The sequence below is a fragment of the Lolium perenne genome, chromosome 7, assembly GCF_019359855.2.
Source record: "Lolium perenne isolate Kyuss_39 chromosome 7, Kyuss_2.0, whole genome shotgun sequence".
Lineage (NCBI taxonomy): Eukaryota > Viridiplantae > Streptophyta > Magnoliopsida > Poales > Poaceae > Lolium > Lolium perenne.
The window spans coordinates 262,010,009-262,019,791 of record NC_067250.2 but is presented as its reverse complement, the minus strand read 5'-3'; positions in this window follow the sequence as shown (position 1 = coordinate 262,019,791).

The following is a 9,783-nucleotide window of genomic DNA, read 5'->3' as shown; positions in this document are numbered from 1 at the left end:
TATCCCGAGATTCGTTTTGAAATGTAGTTTCAAATTATACCAAAATCTCATCATATATGTTGCTACTTTTTTATTTACGGTTGGTCAAAACTTAAAATATTTGACTTAGTACAAAAGCTAGAAGTACACTTATTTGTCGACAGAGGGAGTATATCTCAACAAAAAAGTAATGCAGACTATCTTGGCAGAAATGGAACTTCGTGATATAGTTTATCATTTTACCGTGAAAAGTAATTCCTAAAAGAAATGGTAATTCGTGATAGTTTATCATTTTACCGTAATGGCTACAAGAAATTGGTGATTGTTCATCATTTTTTGCGTGGAAAGTAATGGCTACAAAAAATGGGTGATGGTGTATCATTTTTTGCGTGGAAAGTAATGGCTACAACAAATTGGTGATGGTGTATCATTTTTTGCGTGAAAAGTAATGGCTACAACAAATGGGTGATGGTGTATCATTTTTTGCGTGAAAAGTACAAATCGGTGATGGTTTATCATTTTTTGCGTGAAAAATAATGCCTAAAAGAGTATATAATTTAGCTCGTGAAAAATAATGCAGAAAACCAAACTTTAGCGTACTGGGTAACCGCCCTTTAGCATACATAGAGGGTGGAAGCTAACCGCCGACAGAGAGAGAGAGAGAGAGGGTGGTGGCCCCGACCAGAGAGAGATAGGGGTTATCCTGCCCATTAAATCATACGATCAACGGTCGGTGGGCACGATCCGCATGACATGGGCTAGACCAATCAGGACAATGTTGGGTGTCTGTGAGAATTTGTGAAGGAAGAGGGCAAAACTGAGTAGTATCAAGAAACCAAGGGCAAGTGAGTAGTAAACAGACTAAGGGATTCAAATATGAGATTTAAAAAATGAAAAATGCGTGTTTTGTACAATAAAACCCATCTTGGCCTACCTCAAACTATTTAAAATACAAATATACATGAGTGTGAAAATTATGGCCTCATTCAGACAAAGTATGTTTTGGGGAAAGCCGTTTTGGGTAGGGCTTATTGTGGAAAACCATGCACCTTCATAGCTACTAGGTGATTTGAGAAGTGGCAATTTGTGGTAAAACTTGATTTATCTATGATTTATCTATGATTTGAGAAGTGGCAATTTGTGGTAAAGACTCCATGAGTAAGTGCCACTCTTTTTCGGAATTTTTTTCACATTAAATAACTCATTTAACTAGTTAATCCCATTTGTTGACTCTCTGTTGACCAACCACTTGAGGGTAAAACTGAGTATATTGCACTAGCCAGTATTAGCACTCAAGGGGAAAACTGAGCACACAAAAAATGCTAGTATATGACTCGAGGGTATATCTAAATTTCCAGGGTTAGACTCGAGGACGCGTGTTGCGGTGCAGAAGTGGAAGACGTCCCATTGTTGACGCGTGTCGCGGTGCAAACGTGCACTAGTGGACGCGTAGGACGCGGGTCGCATTTAGGACGCGTAAGCCCCTCTCTCCCTCCCTCTGCACACAGTATGTCCCATTCTCGCTCACGCACAAAACCACGCCTCTCACGTCCCATCAACTTATCCAAATCGAAGGAAAAAACCCCAACCGTCGTACGAGCCCTGCCGGCGATGGAGAAGAAGAATGAGCCGGCGGCCATCACCCCCGAGCCCGTCGCATCCGAGCCCGTCGCCGCCGAGCCCGTCGCCGCCGAGCCCGTCGCCTCCGAGCCCATCGCCTCCGAGCCCGTCGCCGCCGAGCCCGTCACCTCAAAGCCCGTCGCCTCCGAGCCCGTCGCCGCCGAGCCCGTCGCTGTAGAGCCCATCGCCGTCGAGCCCGTCGCCTCCGAGGGCGGCGCATCCAAGCGCGGCGCCTCCGTGAGCTGGGCCTCTCTCATGGGTGACGGACCACTTCACAAGATCGGCGAATGCTTACTGGTGAATGAGGAGTACGTGGACGCCTACTCTGCTATGAGGCAAGTCTGTAGAAATTGGCGCTCAGGTTTACCTGAGCCCGACGTGCACCTGCACGAATGGATCATGCTAGACCACGCCCTTCCACGCGCCGCTGAGTTCATCTTCCTCCAACTCGGCACATCCCGCTACGTCACCATAGATCTATCGGAAGTTCGTGCAAGGTTCAAATTCCTCCATATCTATAGGGTTAATCTATTCTTATTTTCAATCTTAGTGCTGAATGTTATCTTTTTTTTTTTGAATAACAACAGGAGAACTGCTATATTCATCGCAATAGAGGAAAATGTCAAGACGACCGAATGACCCAGTTTATAAGGAAAACCGGGTCCAAAAACCGTACAGATCGACCCTGTTTTTGAGGAAAAAAGGGCCAAAAAACCGCACAAACAACATAGCCTCGTCGCCCACACGACACAAAGCCACTATTGCACAAAACAAACACATCTGTGCCTGGAGCCGCCGCTCCAGCTTCCCCTGCTCAGTCATGAGCCGCAACGCCGCACGGAGTAGATGCCTCGTAGCCCAAACTACACAAGACGACCATCCGCAGACCACGAACATCGCGCCAAAAGGTCCGGGGCCGCCGCCCCGACGTGCCAGCCAGACCGACCTCCTGATCGCGTCGACCGGGCCGACAGACTCGCTACCCGCGTAGCACAAGCACGCCACCCTTGCCTTGCTAGACCACAACCACACCCCATATGCCTGTAGCTGCAAGGCCATTCGAGGCCGCCACCTCGACGCACCATCCACCGTCCGGAGCCGCTGCCCCGGCGTCCACGAACTTCGGCTGCAAGGCAACCATGCCTAGTTGACGCAAACCTGCCACACCACAAGTGTCGATGCCTCCAAAGACGGCGCCTTCAAGAAGGTAGCGACATAGATGTCGTCGTCGCCCGCTCCCTGGGAGCTTAGGTTTTCACCCGGAGGCCACCGACACCCGCGACGACAAGAGATGTAGCTCTCGAAGACGCCTTCAAGAAGGAGAACGGTACCCACGGGCACCGCCGTCATCGGCACCTAACCAAAATAGATGCAAAGCTTTCGCCTGGCATGCCATCTCCGCCATCGAGCCCCGCTTGAAGCTCGGGTAGAAGGAACGCAACCAACAGAGCATGGGATCTTGCCGCCGACCACCCGATGCCCACACCCGACGCAGCAGCCAGAAGCAGCATCTCACTCCGTAGCCAACAGCTGCCGGAGCACTAGATCAGGACGGGAGCCGTCGAGGATTCGGTCACCAGCCGCCACGCCGTCGAGGAACCGCGCCATGGGCCCGTAGAAGCCCAGATCGGCCCTGCCCGCAGCGACCCCCCTGCCTCCTCCGCACCACGGACCTCTCAGGCCGCCAACGCGCTTGTGCAGAACCGAGCCAGGCCGGCGCCCTCAACAATCGCCGGTCGCGACCGCCGCAACCCGAGGTCGTGACCCTCGGCGTCCGCACAGAGGCCATCCGCTCGTTTGAGCACGAGGAACCGCCCCGACGCTCGCTTGAGCGCGGCCAGCCACAACTGCGCCATCGCTCGCTTGAGCGTGGCCGGCCAAGAAGCAGCAGTGGGAGCCCCGCGCCGCCCTGCGCCGAAGCCAGGCGTCGGCCCGCGCTGCCGGTCGGCGAAGCTGCCCCGCGCAGCCCGCCTATGGAGCCGGGAAGGGAGATCCCGCCGCCGCCCACGCCGCACGAGCTTTGCCCGGCGACGCCTGCCGGCGGCGGCGGGGGATGGGGTTGGAGGCGGAGCCTCTCCTGGCGGATGGGGTTAGCACCCAGGTCGCCCGCGGGGAGCGACCCAGGAGCTCAGTTCTATCCTACTGTTCTATCCCAGCCTGGCTCGCTATCTTCCTGAATGTTATCTTCATCAATATATTTTAGATACTACTTCGTCGGTTTTTGCCGTGGCGTCATCGTGCTTGCCCAGAAGAACCCGCCGCACAAGATACGGCTTCTGAACCCACTCACAAAGGCATCGAACACTATGTTTGAGGCGCAGATGCCATCTGTTTTTCTGGATTCAGTCGCTGTAATCAAATCGCCGACTATGGTCTTCGTTTGCTCACATTACCCGAACGAAATTAGTTGGGTCGATGAGAGCACTCCAACTAAGGATATATATGAAGATTGGGGAGATGGAAGTTTTTCGATCGAGAACCATGGTTTGCGTTGCATTACCCCGTTCAATGGTGAACTGCATGCAATAGCTGTGGACAATTTTGAGTCCGGAAGTATGGCGTGCACCAATGTACAGTTGCAGCAGCACGTGAGCACTGTCAAGATGGAGACACTAATTTCATTTCCACAACTTGGAAATGACAAGTTCTATCTTATGAAGTCGGATGGTGATCTGCTGCTTGTGTTGTTGGACAACATGCTTTTGGAGGACCAACCATTGGTGTACCGTGTGGACACTCAGAGCCGCTCTCTCCATCCGATCAGTAACATTGGCAGTCATGTCTTCTTTGTGCATTATATCCGGTGTATCTCCGTCGACACCAGAGTGCACCCGACACTTCGACCTGGCTGCATCTACTACGCCGATTTGGGTTATATCAGAGAGTACATTCATGATACAAAGGCCTGGGATGAGTGGCCACGATATGTGGATAGAATGGAAAACTACGGTCTAAGAAATGAACACAGGCCATACCGTCTGGAGGATGTATTGGCCGCACACTGCAGACGGAAGTAGTTCAATGAATATTTCCTTGGGATAATGCACGAATGGGGCGACGAAGAAATATATGAGCAATGAGGAATCTTCTTGTTGGCCATACATTGCGTGCGTCTTGTATTTTTTTCAGCTTGGTTTGTCGTGAACATTAACAACGTTATTGGCTGCTTTTGGCTGCTGTATGCAGTTTATGTATTATACTTAGTTTTCTGATTATGCTGTTGTGAATTTATCATATACTAGCTTCTAGATTTGCTGCCATATTGGGCAAAAAACGAGGGCCAAAAGGCGGAAATAGAAGCTTCTCTAGATTTGATACTAATTTGGTGAAAAAGACAGAGAGACAAAGAGGGGAAAAGGTGCTCTTAAAAATGCCAATTTGGGCCGAGAGAGACAAAACCCAGCTCCTGCTCACGTGCAACCAAACACTATCTCGTCCTGTCCCACACGGTCCCTTTCTACCAGCCCCACGAGACGCGGGCCCACACGATGCGGCCCCACACGTCAGCACGGAACGGCCAACTAAACGGCAATCCTGCCGTCTGAGCTGCTTCTGCGGGTTTCAAACAAGGACTTGGGGAAAACTGAGGAAAAACTAAGTAGCTGGGGAAAACTGAGCACAACTAAGGAACCGAGGGAACGAAAATAGAAATCCCTTATTGCCTCTAGGGCATATTTCCAATATTCTCCCACTTGCACTAGAGTCAATAATTTAGTTCACATTTGTAAAGATCTAACATCCATGGTCTTCTGGTGCTGATCATGTTTTTACTCATGAAAGATGTTTTAGTCAAAGGATTTGACATGCTCATGAAAGAGGTTTTAGGATTACAACTCTAGGGAGAGGAGGCGACACTAATTATGGAAGAGGCACCCATGGATGAATCAAAGGAGAAAAATGAGGAAGGGCGAGCAGCCGCCCATGGAAAGACTTGGAAAATCACGAGGACAGTGAGTAATTGTCTCCTGCTGTCAGAGGATGACCCGCTTAAGGACCATTCATCTTTGTTTAGTTAGGAGTTTATGGTATGATTTGACTTATGTTTTTTCTATGTGGTGCTCATGTTCCGGTCTTTAGTGTCCGAAATATTATTTAGTAGCTAGAATAATAGTTTTTGTGAAACCAACATAGCCTAGCTCAACTGGTTGGGGGAGTGGATGTACAAAACCATCACCTGAGTTCAAATCCTCATGGACCTGAATTCAGGTTCCTATTATACTTGAGGCCCAGGCTAGACCTGATACTCACGCAATTTATTCTGAGGGCTATGCTTTAATCTTTACCAAGATTAAAAATCTTAGTACTTATGCTTAATGGTTGTGTGCATCTCTAGTTGTTGCAGAGGCCGGGAAGTGAAATTCTCCCCCATTTTTAGAGGCTACTTTTTTTATTCCATCAATATAACCCCCGCGTCGTCCCCGCATGGGTGACTCGGGCGGAGCAAACCATAGCCGCCGGGCCATCCGCCTCCCTCCTGCCTCCCCTCCTCTCCGCCGCTGCTTGGGTGCTCCGACGGGCAAAGCCCGCTCAGTAGTGGGCGGCGGCGGGGGTCTCGTCTCACGTTGCGGCTTGAGGGTGGGCGCTTTGGAGGCGGTGGCGCGAGTCGTGAGGCTGGTTGAGGACAGTGCGGTCTGCTCTAGCGCGGACGCCGGGGCGGCAGCCCTGAGAAGGTGTTTTCGGCGGCCCGCCATGCTTGGGCGCGATAACCTACCATGGTGGTAGGGAGGTGGATTCGGGCCGTTTGGTTCTGGAGGGAGCGGGGCGATGCTATATTCTGTGTTGACATCAGATGACATGATACATGGTGAAATTAGAGGTGTGGAGAATATCATGAAGGCAGGTTTCGAGGACTGGCAATTGAGGTTCGAGTCTCTGTGCTTTGAGGGACTGGCTTGGTATTCTGGATTTCACAACAGCAGTATGCAGGCGGGGGTGGCAACACAGGTGAAGTTCAGGGTGAAAATCCAAGGGATGTCCTTAATTGGTTGTGCTTGAAAATGGTCTTGTTGAAGACATTGTTTTGAGAGCGGAGATTATCTTCTGGGTGAAAACCTGAGATCTTTTGATCGGGCGACGACGATGTTAGTGCATTGTGTCCTTCTTGGATGTGTCGCTTTTGAAGAGCCTGAAGTTCAGGTGCTGTATTGGTGGTGATTGTATTGTTGCTGCTATAGTTGGAATGCCGTAGCGGGGCTTTTTATTTCTTAGTTTTTTTTCCGTTTTTTTGGCTGTGTGCATCCGTACTGCCATTAGGGTGTTGCATTATTGGAGAGATTGGGTGTAATTGTTATCTCCTGATATTAATATATTTCCTTATAAAAAAACCTAGTATATGGAATGTATTTTCACCTCCCATAGATCTTATATCTTTCTCAACGTGTAAGCTATCCATAATAAACTATATTAATGAATACTAGTAATTAATTAAAGCAATTAATCCTCGTGAAAACCCAGCGTGCTAAGGGTAATCCGCACACTCTTTCTGGACCGTACGATCATGGCTGTCAACGATCGGGATCACCAGCTCGGGTAGATTGAAGTGAGCTAACCATACCCTCTGTTACATGTCTGCTGTCTAGCGATACGTTGGTTGTTGCATCGTTTTTTGGGTAGGGTGTAGTCCAGTAAAAAATAAAGGGTGCTCAATATCTCCCGCACCGACCTCCAAACCCTCGGATTCCCAGCAACCGTCGCCATTGTGCTCCCATCCACGGCCTCGGCCACCCCCCTACTCCACCTCCCGCGTGCTGGCTGCGGCTCCCCCACCTCCTCCCGTCGCTGGGGACCCTCGCACCGCCTCCCAACCTCCAGTGTGCTGGCTGCCGCCCTCCCTCGTCCTCCTGCACGCAGAAGGGTGGGCGGGTAGGCCATGGCCCACCCTGAATTTTTAGACGTTTTATATTTAGTTATTTGAGCAATTTTTTATCACACATGAGCAATAAAAATAGAGATTAGAGGTGTGCCCACCCTGGGGTATTTTTGTGCGTCAGCCACTGCAGCGAGCCCCCACGCCACCCCCAATCTCCTGCGCGCAGTTCGAGCACGAGCCCTCCATCTAAAACAAGCCACCCCTTCGGCTGATTCTAGCCAACGTCGATGATAGGCTGTCGCAAGTCGTTGTCGGCTCGGTGTTCTCGATTTGTTGCGCGGTTGCATCCGCCGAGAGTGGGGTACTTTTTTCCTTCCGGCGGCGAGGGTGGACGTTTTCTTCCTTGGTGTGGTGTTGTTGACCCCGTTTTGGCCGGGCGAGGGGTTGTTGCTCCAGGATGTGGCGGGTGGGTCGGCCAGACCCGCCATAGGGCGGCAGTGTTGCTGCTGGGAGTCGCTGATGGGGCTTGGGGTCTGAATCCAGCAGCTGGTTTTCTTCTGCTATTCGGTGTCTGTGCTGTTCGTCTGCTCTCCACCCCTTATCTGCAACTGGGGGCGTCGAGCCACTCAGCCAGATGCAAGGATGTAGGGGTGGATATCTCGAGCTCGCCCGGCCCATAACCACTCGCAAGAGCCAAGCCTCGTTCTGACCCAGGTAGTTGTTTTGATTTGTAATGCGCTGATATGGAGTAATTAACTGAATGTGCTGCACGTGATCTACTTTGATAGATTAAAACTTTACAATATGAAACTGAAGGTTACGACGTGTTGGTATAGGCCTTGGTCTGGTTGCAGGTGGTGAGGATTCTGTTTTTTTTTTTTTTTTTACTTGCTGTGATTCAGTTTTGCTGCGGAGGTATGCATTTCTTTTCTTCTTATGAGCCAGGTGCCAGGATATAAAATACAGCGCCTCACACTATAATCATATGAATCATGTACGGAGTAGTTCGTCTCATGTACTTTTAGATAATTGTAGCAGCACAATGCCACATGTGCTTAGTTAAGGGTTGGAAGTTATATATTAGGAAATTAGCAAGGCCTTTGTCAATGTATGACGTAGTTCGTTATTACTTGATCCTGAAAGCTATAGCATCTATCTATTATAACAAACAATCGATGGTGTAGATAGGTTCCCCTAAAGTCTAAACAACTCAATGGCTTAGATTCATTCGTGGCACACACGTCAGCGATCTCTAAACGAGACGTATAAAAGATGGATATTGATACGTACAAAATCAGGCCGGTAAGATCTGCAAAGCCTTGCCTTCAGATTTTCATGGTTGGAATCAGTACGTCTAACAGGTCTAGGAACGCGCACCGTCAACACGCCAACGAGAAGGAGATCGGCGATCTGCCGTCCGGCGCTCGCGGCGATCTGCCGTCCGGCGCTCGCGGCATGCATCGGAGATGAAGCCGTCGGCCTTAAGACTCGACTAGGCGATGGAAGGAAGCCTTGCCTTCAGATTTTCATGGTTGGAATCAGCACGTCTAACAGATCGGCGCTCGCGGCGATCTGCCATCCGACGCTCGCGGCATGCATCGGAGATGAAGCCGTCGGCCTTAAGACTCGACTAGGCGATGGAAGGAAGCCTTGCCTTCAGTTTTTAATGGTTGGAATCAGCACGTCTAACAGGTCTACGATCGCGCACCGTCAACACGTCAACGAGAAGGAGATCGACGATTTGCCGTCCGACGTTCGCGGCTATCTCCCGTCCGACGGTCGCAGCAGGCATCGGAGAGGAAGCCGTCGGCCTTGAAGACTCGACTAGGCGATGGAAGGCGCTTTTTCTTAGGAGATAATGAGATGATAGCTGGAGTTCAATCTATTCTGTTGGTACAACGAATACGGCAACAAGCACATCTGGCTGCGAAGTCAAGGAATCGTATTCGTGAATCTCCGATCAGAATGTACAGATGCCCTGAAGAGAAACGCAGCAATAAATTGTTTCGTTTGGCGATGATGCCATCGTTCATGCTTGATTAGGTTGACACTGCCATCTGCCGGCTGGTAATCCTCCTGAATATATATACACGTGTCTCTGTAGTTGCTTACTGATGTATTTATGGAAGTATTAGATTTTAGAATTTATGCATATCTTTCTCTTTCTTCCTATATATATGCTAGCCTGGTTGATTGCTTGAATAAAGAATTTCAGGTCAGGAGTCGACCACAAGAGGCTCGACGAGGAGATAAGATTCTATTCTTGATCCATCCTTTTTAGATACTATGACTTCTGATCTTTCAACAAAGGGTAACGAACAGCTGTTAGTTTTTGGACAGAGTCTCTTCCGGCAAGGTTAGGACAAAGGAATAAA